Genomic DNA, 15,598 nt, shown 5'->3' with positions numbered 1-15,598 from the left:
CTTTAGGAGATAACTTCCTTCTTATCTTGTAAGGGGCCAGGATGACCCATGACCCAACCCACTCTTTGCTTTGTATGTGTAGATTTGGATTGTGTAAACTGTCAATAATATGCCATTTAATGTACAGCCCACAGTCTCAAAAACATCTAACAGTGCTTTGCCTTCTAACAAACGGAACAGTTCTTAGAGCTTTCTGAGAGGCTGTTTTCGGAGTTATAACCCTGTTTGGCTCAAATAAAATTTTCCACTTCTTTCTTAGATCGACTACTGATCAATTTTCGTTAGCACAGCTAACAGAAAAAGTGCTCAATAAATGTTGAATGAATGCCCATTTAATGTGCAGTGCCATCACACAAAGGTGTAGGGCCATGCTATTTTTCTTCAGATTGCAATTTAACTAGGGGAAGGTGTAGTGGTTCTATTAGGATTTCAGCTGTAAAGCGAAAAAGTACTGCATCAACTTGTTTTAACTTAAAAAGCTCTACCAAAGGAGCCTGGTTTATCAACATTTTACAACCAAGCACTGTCCCAGGGTGACTGTGTTCAGTTAGGAGGATTCATTTGGTGGTTCCAGGCTGGGATGACATCAAAGGGCTCTCGCTCCAGTGGTAGTTCTGGGACAAGATCTCTTCCTCCTCAGCCCTCATTGTACCTGTTCCTCTCCCAGGACACCTTACTACTTTCGGTATGGATTTTTACAGTTCTCCCTCTGCACGCGGAAGGCTCATCGCGCCGGGAAACATACGTTGGTAACAGACACCCCTTGCACAGAAGGCCCATCACTGCTGGACAGAGGAACGGTCTTTAAAGAGAGAGCCTCTCACCCCAACAAGTATTTACTGACTTCGGTCTGGGCCTCGCGCAACTGACCAGCTGGCCGTTCTCGGCCAGCCGAGGGTCCTCAGGCCGGCGGGGCCGGGGGCAGCCTGGGGAGGGCAGAGAGGGAAGCGCAGCGACGCTGCCCGGCGTGCCGAGGTGAAGGCCGGGGACTGGGCGCGCCTGGACTCACCTCACAAGCCCCGAGCTAAGCAGGAGAGGGAGGCAAGCTGCCCCGCCGCCCAACCACGCACCGCCAGGTCTCCGGGTGGCGCGCCTGCGGCCGCCTCGTGCCTGCCGGACGCTACCCCGCTGAATGGTCGCCGCTGGAAAGGCGGCTTCGGCCCCAGCAGGAAAGGCCAAATTCTTTTAGGAAGTGCAGAAGCAGGGTCGCGGGGTCGCAGGGTCGAGTAGGGGCGTTCCGCAGGCCGGCGGGGGTGGGGGGGAAGGGCAGCCTCCCAGCTGCACACCGAATCTCCCGCCCTGCTCAGGAGGCGGAGCCCCAGCGAGCCAATAGGAAGTGGAGTTGCCTGAGAGCGACGGCTCTGCCCGCCAGTCGGCGCCGGTCTGATGGCCTCGCCCACGAGAAACCCGAAGAAAACGAATCCCTAAGCGGTGGGTTCTGGGCTTTGCTTTTTCTCTTTCCGTTTCCGGTGAAGGGAGAAGGAAGTGTTGGTTAGATCTGAGGAAACTGGAGGAGTTGTAGTGGTCTGAGTGGGCTCTCTGTCTTGACGCAATCTTGAAAGTGTTCATTGGTTTCTCTTTATACCTTCTTTTGAGGAAAAAGATAATGGGAATGAATTTGAGTTTACTTATTGATTTATTTGTTTGTTTATTTATTTATTTATTTATAACTTTACCTCATTTGGCGTGAAAGGTAGGATCAAGTGCATCTCAGGGGTTTGGGGTGGGGAGGCGGGGAGCAATGCTCTCTGGTAAGAAGAGAATTTCGGCTGGGTCACTGAATATGGAGATGGGAATCAGACTGCTAATAGGATGAAAAGACAGGGAAAATAGAAGGAATAGACGCGAAGAAAGCTGAGGAAAAAGATAGTGAGGAAGAAAAGGAATGAACCTGCTGGAGTAACAGTGTCACCACTAATAATACGATTTTATTTGGATTCATTCATTCACTCAAAACAAAACCTACGTACAAGATAATAACGTTACACTTTTGAGCGAGCTGAGCACGGTCTCTGCCCTCACAGTAGATCCTATAGGGGAAGATACTGAATAGACAATATAGAGAAAAATGCTACGATTTGGGAAGTCCAGTGTTTATCGAACCACTGGCAGGAATATCTAATTAAAGTACAGCAGGATTCAGGAACAATTTTCTTGGAGGAAGAGATATTTAAACTGAAACCTGAGGACTGAGTAGCTTTAAGCCAGAAAAAGAGGAGGGGTAAAGTTTTCCAGGTAGAAGGCCCAAATCAATATAGTGGGTGTATAAAGGTTCAAGAGGCAAGTGCCACAAGTGCCAAAGTTGGATCTGTTGTTATGAAGGGCTAGTTTGGCCCTTAGGGCACTAGTCAGATTTGTATTGAAAGATCACTCTGGATAAAGGAGGTGAAAAGTGGGAGCAGAGGGAAGGAAGAGACAGATGGAGTCACACCATTTTGGAAGCTGTTTAGGACATCAGATTGGGAAATGGAAATGGTTGTAGCCTGGATAGCTCAGTATTCCATTTTGGTTAGCAGGATTTAAGAAAACAAAAGAGAAAGGTAATTTTCTCTACATTGGAGATAAAGAATTTGGGGGGCTGAGTAGAGAGAAGATGAAAGAAAACATAGCCAACAGTTAACAGTGAAGTGCTTGAAAAGTTCTTTAAAATGTGAAGATCTGGGAATATTTAATATTCAACTAATATGTTCTTTATGTTTCTATGATGTAAAGTCTCTTCCATCTCCCCCTCAAATCTTCACTAAACTCTTCTGCAAACTCAGAGGACTTGGTGTGAGCAGTGGATTTTGTTTTTGTTTTTAATGGTATATGTGTGGAAAATGGAAGGAGCTGAGTTTCCCTTCTAGATTGATACTAGGCTAGATAAAAACAAAGAGCCATACCATTCAGAATGGAGATCCAGAATTCAGAAGTGGTAGGAAGTTGAAGATAGAGGTGATCATAAAATGGCAACTCCCGCATGTATTCACACACATTTTGTGTAGAACACTAGATTTTTCCAAGAGAAAGAGAGGACCAAGTCAATTTTGTGTATATCTTAAGGGGGTAGAGATGCCAGCAGTTAATTGGGTTATAGTTTGAAATTTAGGACCAGGCTTTAAAAGTCTCTAATAGAATCTGATTAAACATGGTGAATTGAACACTGTCTTGAAATGCCACTAAAATAACAGAGTCAAAAAAAATTTTTGAAGTATAAACATACACACAAAAGAACAGGAAAGGAAGTGAGATAAGTTCATAAAATTTTGGAAGATGTATAGTGATCAGGCAAAGCACAGTAAGCTGAAACCCAGGCCAGCAAAGAATAACGACAATAAGTCTGTTCCTGTCCCAGAACTCCAGTTAGTCTCAGGAATTAGTGTACAGGAACCTCTGAAGTCAGAAGAGGAGAATGGGACTGAGAACTGGAGAAATGGTCAAAGTCTGAAACAAGGAACAATTAGATCCTTGATCTCTTGTCATACTTAGCATAATAGCAGGCGTTCACAAGGTGAACCAGAGGATTGAGACTCAACAGAGTAGAAATGAGAAGTCATACTGAGTTTGGGGGTGGGGGTGGAACTGGAAGATTATGTGGGAGACTAGGAATTTTCTCTTGTTTGGCTCCCAGAGCACTGGCAACTAGTCATTTATTTAAACACTTATTCTTCAGAAGACTAATCAGAAGATGAGGAGGCCCCAATGGGAAAAGCCAGTTGATCTGTTGATCCACATTGAAACCTGTTAGCTGATAATCCCTGCCCCTGCAGGCAGACTTTCCAGTCAATTTTTGCTTCACCAAACTTGAATAAAGCCTCAACTCTGAAAGAGGCAAAACAAAAAGACCAGGAGCAAAAAGACTATGTAGGAACCAGAAGAAAATTTATTCTGAACTGTAATTAAAAATACCTCAGAGATAAAGACTTTATAAAAGAAGGAATATAAAAAAGAATGTGGGTCATCAAGTTTAGATTTCTAAAGAAAAAATAAAGTTTTAATTTTTAAACAGTAGACTGCAGCATCAAGATATCAGCTGCACATTTTTTTTCACCAATGATCTCATTTGTCAGCACAACAAATCAGAATGTCTTTATGTATTCCTTCTTCAGGAAGATGACTGAGTTTAAAAATGTGAAATCATTTTTTCAAGTTTAATTATTTTTATACTCAAACAAGAGTTTTTACCCAAATCATATTTTAGAAGATCAAATTCAAGAATACCAGTTCCTATGTTGCAAATTGAAATATAACTTAAATGGCTGCACAGATGTCAGTGAAAGATCTAGGTTAATCAACCAGGACCAGGTAGTTCTTGTGGACAAGTTAAGAGATATTTGCATTTGTTCCTAAATTTGGGGAACTCAATTAACTTTTGTTTTTATTGCCAGTCTTATGAAAAGCTTTATATTGATACTTTTGCTGTTTGAAAAAATCCATTTTGTCTTTGGGTCTTCTTTTTAGAACTGTTCGGTTTATTCAATGAACTCTGAGCCCCTACCTGTACCAGGAACATAGCGCCCAGGTATGTCCCTTACCCTTAAGATTCTAGTTGGGTAGAAGGAATCAGATAATTTCAATACTAAGGTGTTAAGTGCAAAGATAGAATTTACTGAGAACTGCTAGGACAAATACCATTTAGCTCAGCCTGGTGGGTAAGTCAGTAAGAGGGTGGGATAGCAGAGTAAAGGCCATTCCAACTTTAAACGGTAGAGAACGGGGGTGGGGTGGGGGTGGGGAGTGGTGTATAGAAGGAATTTCAGGAAGAAAGTATGGTAATACAAACTGGGTGTGGTAATACAAAGTTTGGTGTTACTTAAATCTTAAGTGTAAGTAAGAATGATAGGAGAGGGACTTCCCTGGTTGTCCAGAGGTAAAGAATTTGCCTTACAATGCAGGGGATGCAGATTCAATCCCTGGTCAAGAAACTAAGATCCCACATGCCATGGGGCAACTAAACTCGCATGCCGCAAACTACAGAGCCCACGTGCCCCGGAGCCTGCACGTCACAACTAGAGAGAAGCCTGAGCACCATGTCGAAGAGCCTGCGCACTGCAATGAAAGATCCTGCATGCTGCAACTAAGACCTGACACAGCCAAAAATAAATTAAATAAATAAATCTTTAAAAAAAAAAGAATGATAGGAGATGGGATGGGAGAAGTAAAGGCCAGGCTAAAGAACATAGAATTTATCCTCTGTGATGGAACCACTGAATAATTGATAGGAGTTTTATATTAATCACTAAAGGAAGATAAATTTGAGAGGAGCACGGGGTCTAGTTAGGAGGCTATCAAAGCAGTGTGGATATAAAGTAAGACATGAATTTGAGCTGTAGTAGTAAAAGTTGAGAGGAAATGATGGATTTGCAAAAAAAAAAAAAAAAATAGGCAAAGTCAGCAAGATTTGGAGACTGGTTATAGAGGTAAAGGAGAGGAAAGATATAATTCCCAGGTTTCTGGTTTGGTTGCTTGGGTATAAGTTCCCAATTGTGCTATGAAAGAGAGATTACAAATAGAGGGAAGGAGTAGAAGAATTGAGTTTAGCTTGAGGCATCTTGACTTTGAAGTGCCTGAGGGATATTCAAACATCCTGCCAACAGTTGGATATGAGTTTGAAATTCATTCAAGAGGTCAAGGCCTCGAGAGAGAGATCTAGGGGTCATTAGCGTATAGATTAAATCCAAAGGGGGAAAATTAAGAATTCCCCAGAGATGTTGAGTACAATAAGAAATTAAGTGAGATACTTCATCTTCTGAGGCAGGCAGCGAGGGGATGAGGATAGTTGCAGATATAGTTGTTCTTTGAAGTGGTAGGTGAGAAGAGGAAATTAAGAGTGTTCTAGCTTGATGACCTCCATTTTATGGAGGAAGCAAGAGTTGAGGCTGCTGAGAAAGTGATACTTAAAGTGATAAAGCTTTGGAACAGAAACTGAAAGGAATAGAACTAGGGCAGGCCAAGATGTACAAGGACCTCAAAGTGTTGGGGGCTTAAGTTTGGGGCCAATGAAATTGTATTGATGCCCATAGTGTTCAATGGCCTGATTAAGGTATTAGAGAAGGCAAATTGCAACATTGACATGAATGAATATTTTTTTTATGGAATGGATTACTGCCTTTCTTATACTGTCGTTACTGTTTAATATATTTCTTTAGGAAAACATTCTTACTGAGTCAGTGGTTCTGGATGGAAGAAGGAAAGTTTAGGTATGAATGCCAGAAGATTGTCATAGGATTAAAGAGAGTCTTCAATGATGACTGCACATGAGAATTACCTGGGGTGCTTTTAAAACTACTGATGCTGGGCTTCCTTGGTGGTGCAGTGGTTAAGAATCCACCTGCCAATGCAGGGGACACAGGTTCGAGCCCTGGTCTGGGAAGATCCCACATGTTGTGAGCAATGAAGCCAGTGCACCACAATTACTGAGCCTGCACTCTAGAGCCCGTGAGCCACAACTACTAAGCCCACGAACCACAATGACCGAAGCCCACACACCTACAGCCCATGTTCCACAACAAGAGAAGCCACCTCAATGAGAAGCCCACACACTGCAACAAAGAGTAGCGCCTGCTCGCCACAACTAGAGAAAGCCTGCATGCAGCAATGAAGACCCAACACAGTCAAAAATGAAATAAATAAAATAAATTTACTTAAAAAAAAAAAAACAAACTACTGATGCCGTATCCTAATTCCAGAGGGTCTGAATGTGGCCTGTTCATCAGAATTTAAAAAAGAAATTCCCAGGGACTTCCCTGGTGGTCCAGTGGGTAAGACTCTGAGCTCCCAATGCAGGGCTCCTGAGTTTGATTCCTGGTCACGGAACTAGATCCTGCATGCATGCCGCAACCCTGCAGGCCACAACAAAGATCCTGTGTGCTGCAACGAAGACCCGGCGCAGCCAAAAAAAAAAAAAAAAAAAAAAGATTCCCAGATGATTTTAATGTTCAGCTAGGGGTGAAAACCACTGAGCTAGGGAAAATGAAAACTGGCAATAAATTTTTGTCAGATATGAAATGACCTAGATGCTATGCATTAAACACACACTTGATAAGGGTACAGTAGGTCTAGAATGTCAGTGGCAGATGCCTCAGCAAGTAATTTCTACTGAGAGATATTTAAAGATATCAATTGATTTTAATCATGCTCAGGAAACAAAAGTGATTACCTCATAGTGTCTAGGAATAAAAGAATATGGTAACCAGAAGCTATTTTATCTGCAGGATTTTCTTGAACCAGGGATAATGAGGCCTTCATAAATCACACACAAATTAGCAGTGAAAGATTTGGCAGAGTAAGCCCTAAAAAATGTGTACACAGTAATTCAAGTTCTGGGAAACTAGATATAGACTATAATCTTCAGAAATAATTTTACAGTGTGCATAACACCATTATTTATAGCAGTTGATAATAAATTAATGTCTATAGATTTCTTAAAATCCCGTGATTGATCTTTTTGAATGTAATAGTGCTTTTTAGTTAAATTATACAGTGATTCAAAACCTAAGTTTGTACTGGTTAACATAATCTGCCATAAAAAAAAGTTTTTGGGGCTTCCCTGGTGGCGCAGTGGTTGAGAGTCCGCCTGCCGATGCAGAGGACATGGGTTCGTGCCCCGGTCTGGGAAGATCCCACATGCCGTGGAGTGGCTGGGCCCGTGAGCTATGGCCACTGAGCCTGCGCGTCCAGAGCCTGTGCTCCGCAACGGGAGAGGCCACAGCAGTGAGAGGCCCACGTACCACAAAAAAAAAAAAAAAAAAAAAAAAGTTTTCGTCCTTCAATGTGTACTAAACATTGTTCCCTAAGACAAAGTGCCAAAAGTGATTGGCCCTTCAAGTTTGAAAAGTCAGTACCACCCCTTTCTGATATAACATCTTGAACAAAACTAAGGCTGTTACCACAGATTATATCCATCCTATTTGGATTATGACCTAGGGCCACAGACCTTTAGAGGCCCTAAACACAAAAGACTTTTATTTCTACCCTCTCCCATGTAGTTTAAAATAACATTAAATCATAAAATAATTTCAAGTAAGTCTAACAAAATACTGATTTCTTCCTAAGTTACCTGGCCACTTTTTTCCACGGTGGTTGGGAGGAAGGAACTAAAATATTTTTAAGTTCTGTATTTTGGCAGCCTCTTCTACTTTATTATGGTCTAAACCAGCTTTTCTCAATTGAGGTTCCTCATATGAACCACAGAAAGACTATTTTCTCATTTCTCCAGAGAATGGTACATAATTAAGGATAGTACACAATTAGAACCATTGTATATATGTAGGAGAAAACTTAATTTATAACTATGGATACCTAGTGTATTAGGACTCAATTCTTTCATGGATTTAATTTGCCTGCTAGTTATCTAGCTCTACTGAGGTCAAATCTCCCCTTCCTTCCCAACTCCCACAGGGGCCTTGGCCTTGTGGGGATAAGGCAAGTGTACTAATAGCTGAGAACAATCAACATTGTATGATGCAGTATCTTGATAGTTAAGTGCATAAGCCTGTGAGCTGAGTGTCTGGGTTCAATCTCAGCTCTACCATTTACTAGCTCTGTGACCTTGGACAGATGAACTTTCCTTTTCTTATAAAGGAAGAATAACTACTTATCAGACACTTGTATAAACTGAATATTGAATTGTGGCACTTTCATCAAAGTGTTTAGAACGGTGCCTGGCACATCCTAGCACTGAATAAATGTTGTTTTTCCTTAATACATCTTTGGACCATAAAGTATTGTGACCTGGACCAGACTTGTATGTGTGTGGAGGGATAGTGCCTCCATTATCTTATTAATATTCACTATTTTATTACAGTACCTTAAAGTGACTTTCCCCTTTGTATTTTCTCTGTATTTTCTAAGGTTTTCAAAATGAGCAAGTAATACTTTCTTTTTTTGGCTGCACTGCATGGCATGCGGGATCTTACTTCCCTGACCAGGGATCAAACCCACGCCTCCAGCAGTGGAAGCGTGGAGTCTTAACCATGGGAATGCCAGGGAAGCCCCAAGTAATACATTTTTAATAAAAGGAAAATTGAAACTGTCAACTGGTAAAGCTCATTCTTCCTAACTAATGCAGAACTAGAGTCGAGGAGAAAAAGAAAAACAGGCTTGATGAGTTGCCTTAAGCCACTCTTCTGGAACTGCTAATCTACACCAGCAATTTTCGATTAAGGCATAACAAGATATAAAAGAGAAAACAAAGTTTTGGTCCACCAATAAGGAATAATAGCCATAAGGAACAGGTATAGAAGAGATTTTTCTAGGGAGTGCATGTAAAGGGAGGGGAAAAGGAGGCCTGGGGCTCAGCCCTTCATTAAACCCACATTCCAAGAAAATGCTAAATAAAGTATTACCTTTAGAAAAGACAATGTGGGAAAGAGTGAAAAGTTTATTGATTAGAGAACTAACTGCTGGTAAGACTCAGGAAAACAGGCACTTTCATACATTGCTGAAGAGTGTAAACGGTACTGTAATAATGATGGCTCCTCTTATAAGGACCCAGGAAAGAAAATTAGTTCTAAAGTCTCAGTATTAGAAACAGTCGTGCTTCACCTGAGAAGTTGATTTGTTCTATCTTAAGGATATCTGAAAATCACATGACTAATCTATGCCTCTTTGGCTGCTATAAAGTTCAGAGAGAAATCTGTATCTCAACAATAACATAAAGGTATGAACACATTTTATGTATTAATTTCACTCCTGCCTACATGCTATTTCTTATTTTCGGTGCTATAGGTAATTTTATATATTGCCTTAATTTTATAAATGTCCTTAATAGAGTATCATATAAATTAAAAAGTTCAGGGAGATGGGTTCAAGATGGCAGAGTAGAAGGATGTGCACTCACTCCCTCTTGCGAGAGCACTGGAATCACAACTAAATGCTGAAAAATCGACAGGAAGACACTGGAACTCACCAAAAAAGATACCCCATATCCAAAGACAAAGGAGAAGCTGCAATAAGACTGTAGGAGGGGCACAATCACAATAACATCAAATCCCATAACTGCTGGGTGGATGACTCACAAACTGGAGAACAATTATACCACAGAAGTGTATCCACTGGAATGAAAGTTCTGAGCCACACATCAGGCTTCCCAACCTGTGGGCAATGGGAGGAGGAATTCCCAGAGAATCAGACTTTGAAGGCTAGTGGGATTTGATTGGAGGACGTCGACAGGACTGGGGGAAACAAAGACTCCACTCTTGGAGGGCACACACAAAGTGGTGTGTACATAAGGACCCAGGGGGAAGGAGCAGTGACCCCATAGGAGACTGAGCCAGACCTACCTGCTAGTACTGGAGGGTTTCTCCAGAGGTGGGGGACGGCTGTGGCTCACTGTGGGGACAAGGACACTGGCAGCAGAAGTTCTGGGAAGTACTCCTTGGCGTGAGCCATCCCAGAGTCCGCCATTAGCCCCACCAAAGAACCTGTATGTAGACTCCAGTGCTGGGTCACCTCAGGCCAAACAACCAACAGGAAGGGAACTCAGCCCCACACATCAGCAGACAAGGGGATTAAAGTTTTACTGAGCTCTACCCACCACCAGTCCCTCCTACCAGGAAGCTTGCACAAGTCTCTTAGATAGCCTCATCCACCAGAGGGCAGACAGCAGAAGCAAGAAGAACTACAATCCTGCAGCCTGTGGAATGAAAACCACACTCACAGAAACATATACAAAACGAAAGGCAGAGCACTATGTACCAGATGAAGGAAAAAGATAAAACCCCAGAACAACAACTAAACGAAGTGGAGATAGGCAGCCTTCCAGAAAAAGAATTCAGAATAATGATAGTGAAGATGATCCAGGATCTCGGAAAAACAATGGAGGCAAAGATCGAGAAGATGCAAGAAATGTTTAACAAAGATCTAGAAGAATTAAAGGACAAAAAAACAGATGAACAATACAATAACTGAAATGAAAAATACACTAGAAGGAATCAACAGCAGAATAACTGAGGCAGAAGAACGGATAAGTGACCTGGAAGACAGAATGGTGGAAATCACTGCCACAGAACAAAATAAAGAAAAAAGAATGAAAAGAAATTAAGACAGCCTAAGAACCCTCTGGAACAACATTAAATGCACCAACATTCGCATTATAGGGGTCCCAGAAGAAGAGAGAGAAGAGAGAAAGGACCCAAGAAAATATTTGAAGAGATTATAGTTGAAAACTTCCCTAACATGGGAAAGGAAATAGCCACCCAAGTCCAGGAAGCACAGAGAGTCCTAGGCAGGATAAAGCCAAGGAGAAACATGCCAAGACACATAGTAATCAAACTGACAAAAATTAAAGACAAAGAAAAATCATTAAAAGCAACAAGGGAAAAATGACAAATACATACAAGGGAACTCCCATAAGGTTAACAGCTGACTTCTCAGCAGAAACTCTACAAGCCAGAAGGGAGTGGTAGGATATATTTAAAGTGATGAAAAGGAAGAACCTACAAGCAAGATTACTCTACCCAGCAAGGATCTCATTGATTCAATGGAGAAATCAAAAGCTTTTCAGACAAGCAAAAGCTAAAATAATTCAGCACCACCAAACCAGCTCTACAACAAATGCTAAAGGAACGTCTCTAAGTGGGAAACAAGAAAAGGACCTAAAAACAAACCCGAAACAATTAAGAAAATGGTAATAGGAACATACATATCGATAATTACCTTAAACGTGAATGGATTAAATACTCCAACCAAAAGACACAGACTGGCTGAATGGACACAAAAACAAGACCTGTATATATGCTGTGTACAAGAGACCTACTTCAGACCAAGGGATGCACACAGACTGAAAGTGAGGGGATGGAAAAAGGTATTCCATGCAAATGGAAATCAAAAGAAAGCTGGAGTAGCAATATTCATATCAGATAAAATAGACTTTAAAATAAAGAATGTTACAAGAGATAATGAAGTACACTATATAATGATCAAGGGATCAATCCAAGAAGATACAACAACTGTAAATATATATGCACCCAACATAGAAGCACCTCAATACATATGGCAAATGCTAACAGCTATAAAAGACGAAATCAACAGTAACACAATGATAGTGGGGGACTTTTACACCTAACTTACACCAATGGACAGATCAACCAGACAGAAAATAAGGAAACACAAGCTTTTAATGACACAATAGACCACAGAGATTAGGTAATATATATAGGACATTCCATCCCAAAACAGCAGATTACACTTTCTTCTCAAGTGCACACGGAACATTCTTCAGGATAGATCACACCCTGGGTCACAAACCAAGCCTCAGTAAATTTAAGAAAATTGAACTCATATCAAGCATCTTTTCTAACCACAGTGCTATGAGATTACAAATAAATTACAGGGAAAAAAACCGTAAAAAACACAAACACATGGAGGTTAAACAATACATTACTGGACTTCCGTGTTAGTGCAGTGGTTAAGAATCCACCTGCCAATGCAGGAGACATGGGTTCGATCCCTGGTTCAGGAAGATCCCACATGCCATGGAGGAACGAAGCTCGTGCGCCACAACTACTGAGCCTGCGCTCTAGAGACCATGAGCCACAATTACTGAGCCTGTGTGCCACAACTACTGAAGCCCGTGCACCTAGAGCCCATGGTCCGCAAGAAGAGAAGCCACTACAGTGAGAGGCCCACTCACTGCAGCAAAGAGATCCCCCACTCGCCGCAACTAGAGAAAGCCCATGTGCAGCAACAAAGACTCAATGCCGCCAAAAATAAATAAATTAATTAAAAAAAGAGATCTTGCAGCTTCTGCTTTAAAAACAAACAACCAAAAAAACAATCCATTACTAAATAACCAAGTGATCATTGAAGAAATCAAACAGGATATCAGAAAATACCAGAGAAAAATGACAACAAAAACACAACAATCCAAAACCTATGCAATGCAGCAAAAGCAGTTCTAAGAGGGAAATTTTTAGTAATACAATCCTACTTCAAGAAACAAGAAAACTCTCAAATAAACAATCTAACCTTACACCTAAAGGAACTAGAGAAAGAAGAACAAACAAAACCCAAAGTTAGCAGAAGGAAAGACATCATATGGATCAGAGGAGAAATAAATGAAATAGAAACAAAGAAAGTAATAGCAAACATCAATAAAACTAAAAGCTGGTTCTTTGAGAAGATAAACAAAATTGATAAACCATTAGCCAGACTCATCAAGAAAAAGAGGGAGAGGACTCAAATCAATAAAATTAGAAATGAAACAAGTTACAACGGACACCGCAGAAATACAAAGCATCCTAAGAGACTACTACAAGCAACTCTGGGCCAATAAAATGGACAACCTGGAAGAAATGGACAAATACTTAGAAAGATATAACCTTCCAAGAGTGAATCAGGAAGAAATAGAAAATATGAACAGACCAATCACAAGTAATGAAATTGAAACTGTGATGCAAAATTTCCAAAAAACAGAAGTTCAGGACCAGATGGCTTCACAGGTGAATTCTATCAAACATGTAGAGAAGAGCTAACATCCATCCTTCTCAAACTCTTCCAAAAATTTTCAGAGGAAGGAACACTCCCAAACTCATTCTATGAGGCCACCATCACCCTAATACCAAAATCAGACAAAGATACTGCAAAAAAAGAAAATTACAGACCAATATCACTGATGAATATAGATGCAAAAATCCTCAACAAAATACTAGCAAACAGAATCCAACAGCACATTAAAAGGATCATACACCATGATCAAGTGGGATTTATCCCAGGGATGCAAGGATTCTTCAGTATACGCAAATCAATCAATGTGATACACCATATTAACAAACTGAAGAATAAAAACCATATGACCATCTCAATAGATGCAGAAAAAGCTTTTGACAAAATTCAACACCCATCTATGATAAAAACTCTCCAGAAAGTGGGCAGAGAGGGAACCTACTTCAACATAATAAAGTATATATATGACAACTGCATAGCAAACATCATTCTCAATGGTGAAAAACTGAAAGCACTACCTCTAAGATCAGGAACAAGACAAGGATGTCCATTCTCACCACTCTTATTCAACATAGTTTTGGAAGTCCTAACCACAGCAATCAGAGAAGAAAAAGAAAAGGAACACAAATTGGAAAAGTAAACCTGTCACTGTTTGCAGATGACATGATACTATACATAGAGAATCCTAAAGATGACACCAGAAAACTACTAGAGCTAATCAATGAATTTGGTAAAGTTGCAGCATACAAAATTAATGCACAGAAATCTCTTGCATTCCTATACATTAACAACAAAAGATCAGAAAGAGAAATTAAGGAAATAATCCCATTTATTACCATTGCAACAAAAAGAATAAAATACCTAGGAATAAACCTACCTAAGGAGGTAAAAGACCTGTACTCAGAAAACTAAGACACTGATGAAAGAAATCAAATATGACACAAACAGATGGAGAGATATACCACGGCCTTGGATTGGAAGAATCAGAATTGTGAAAGTGACTATACTGCCCAAAGCAATCTACAGAGTCAATGCAATCCCTATCAAATCACCAATGGCATTTTTTAAAAGAACTAGAACAAAAAATCTTAAAATTTGTATGGAGACACAAAAGACCCCGAATAGCCAAAGCAATCTTGAGGGAAAAAAACGAAGCTGGGGCTTCCCTGGCGGCGCAGTGGTTGAGGGTCCACCTGCCGATGCAGGGAACACGGGTTCGTGCCCCAGTCCAGGAGGATCCCACGTGCTGCGGAGTGGCTGGGCCTGTGAGCCATGGCCAATGAGCCTGCGCGTCCGGAGCCTGTGCTCCGCAATGGGAGAGGCCACAGCAGTGAGAGGCCCACGTACCGCAAAAAAAAAAAAAAAAACAAAACAAAACCCGAAGCTGGAGGAATCAGACTTCAGACTATACTACAAAGCTACAGTAATCAAGACAATATGGTACTGGCACAAAAACAGAAATATAGATCAATGGAACAGGATAGGAAGCTCAGAGATAAATCCACACACCTATGATCAATGACAAAGGAGGCAAGGATATACAATGGAGAAAATCAAGTTTCTTCAATAAGTGGTGCTGAGAAAACTGGACAGCTACATATAAAATAATGAAATTAGAACAGTCCCTAACACAAAAATAAACTTAAAATGGATTAAAGACCGGACATATAAAACTCTTAGAGGGAAACATAGGAAGAACACTCTTTGACATAAGTCACAGCATGATCTCTTTTGACCCACCTTCTAGAGTAACGGAAATAAAAGCAAAAATAAACAAACGGGATCTAATGAAACTTAAAAGCTTTTGCACAGCAAAGTATAAACAAGACAAAAAACAACCCAAGAATGGCAGAAAATATTTGCAAATGAATCAACAAAGGATTAATCTACAAAATATATAAACAGCTCATGCAGCTCAATATTAAAAAAACAAACAACCCAATCCAAAAATGGGCAGAAGACCTAAACAGACATTTCTCCAAAGAAGACATACAGGTGGCCAAGAAGCACATGAAAAGCTGCTCAACATCACTAATTATTAGAGAAATGCAAATCAAAACTACAATGAGGCATCACCTCACACCAGTGAGAATGGGTGTGCTGGAGAGGGTGTGGAGAAAAGGGAACCCTCTTGCACTGCTGGTGGGAATGTAAATTGATACAGCCACTATGG

At 40.8% G+C, this 15,598-nt stretch overlaps 1 protein-coding gene and 1 long non-coding RNA gene across 3 annotated transcripts in view; one reads left to right on the top strand and one right to left on the bottom strand.

The window, feature by feature from the left end:
- The window catches only part of ORC2 (origin recognition complex subunit 2), a 50,442-nt gene extending 49,174 nt beyond the window's left edge, over positions 1–1,268 (bottom strand). For both annotated transcript variants that reach the window (XM_060106907.1, XM_060106909.1), the window contains exon 1: positions 1,010–1,268. The gene's annotated coding sequence lies outside the window, so the exon portion shown is untranslated. The remainder of the gene's footprint in view (positions 1–1,009) is intronic.
- Positions 1,269–1,508: 240 nt separating this feature from the next.
- LOC132495263 (uncharacterized) lies at positions 1,509–6,580 on the top strand. Its single transcript, XR_009533224.1, has 3 exons — positions 1,509–1,693; positions 4,441–4,501; positions 4,875–6,580. It is a non-coding gene; the product is annotated as an uncharacterized LOC132495263 (long non-coding RNA).
- The last annotated feature ends 9,018 nt before the right edge of the window (positions 6,581–15,598 follow it).

Source organism: Mesoplodon densirostris, chromosome 8, assembly GCF_025265405.1.
Source record: "Mesoplodon densirostris isolate mMesDen1 chromosome 8, mMesDen1 primary haplotype, whole genome shotgun sequence".
NCBI classification, from domain to species: domain Eukaryota; kingdom Metazoa; phylum Chordata; class Mammalia; order Artiodactyla; family Ziphiidae; genus Mesoplodon; species Mesoplodon densirostris.
This window is presented reverse-complemented; position numbering and strand designations above follow the sequence as displayed.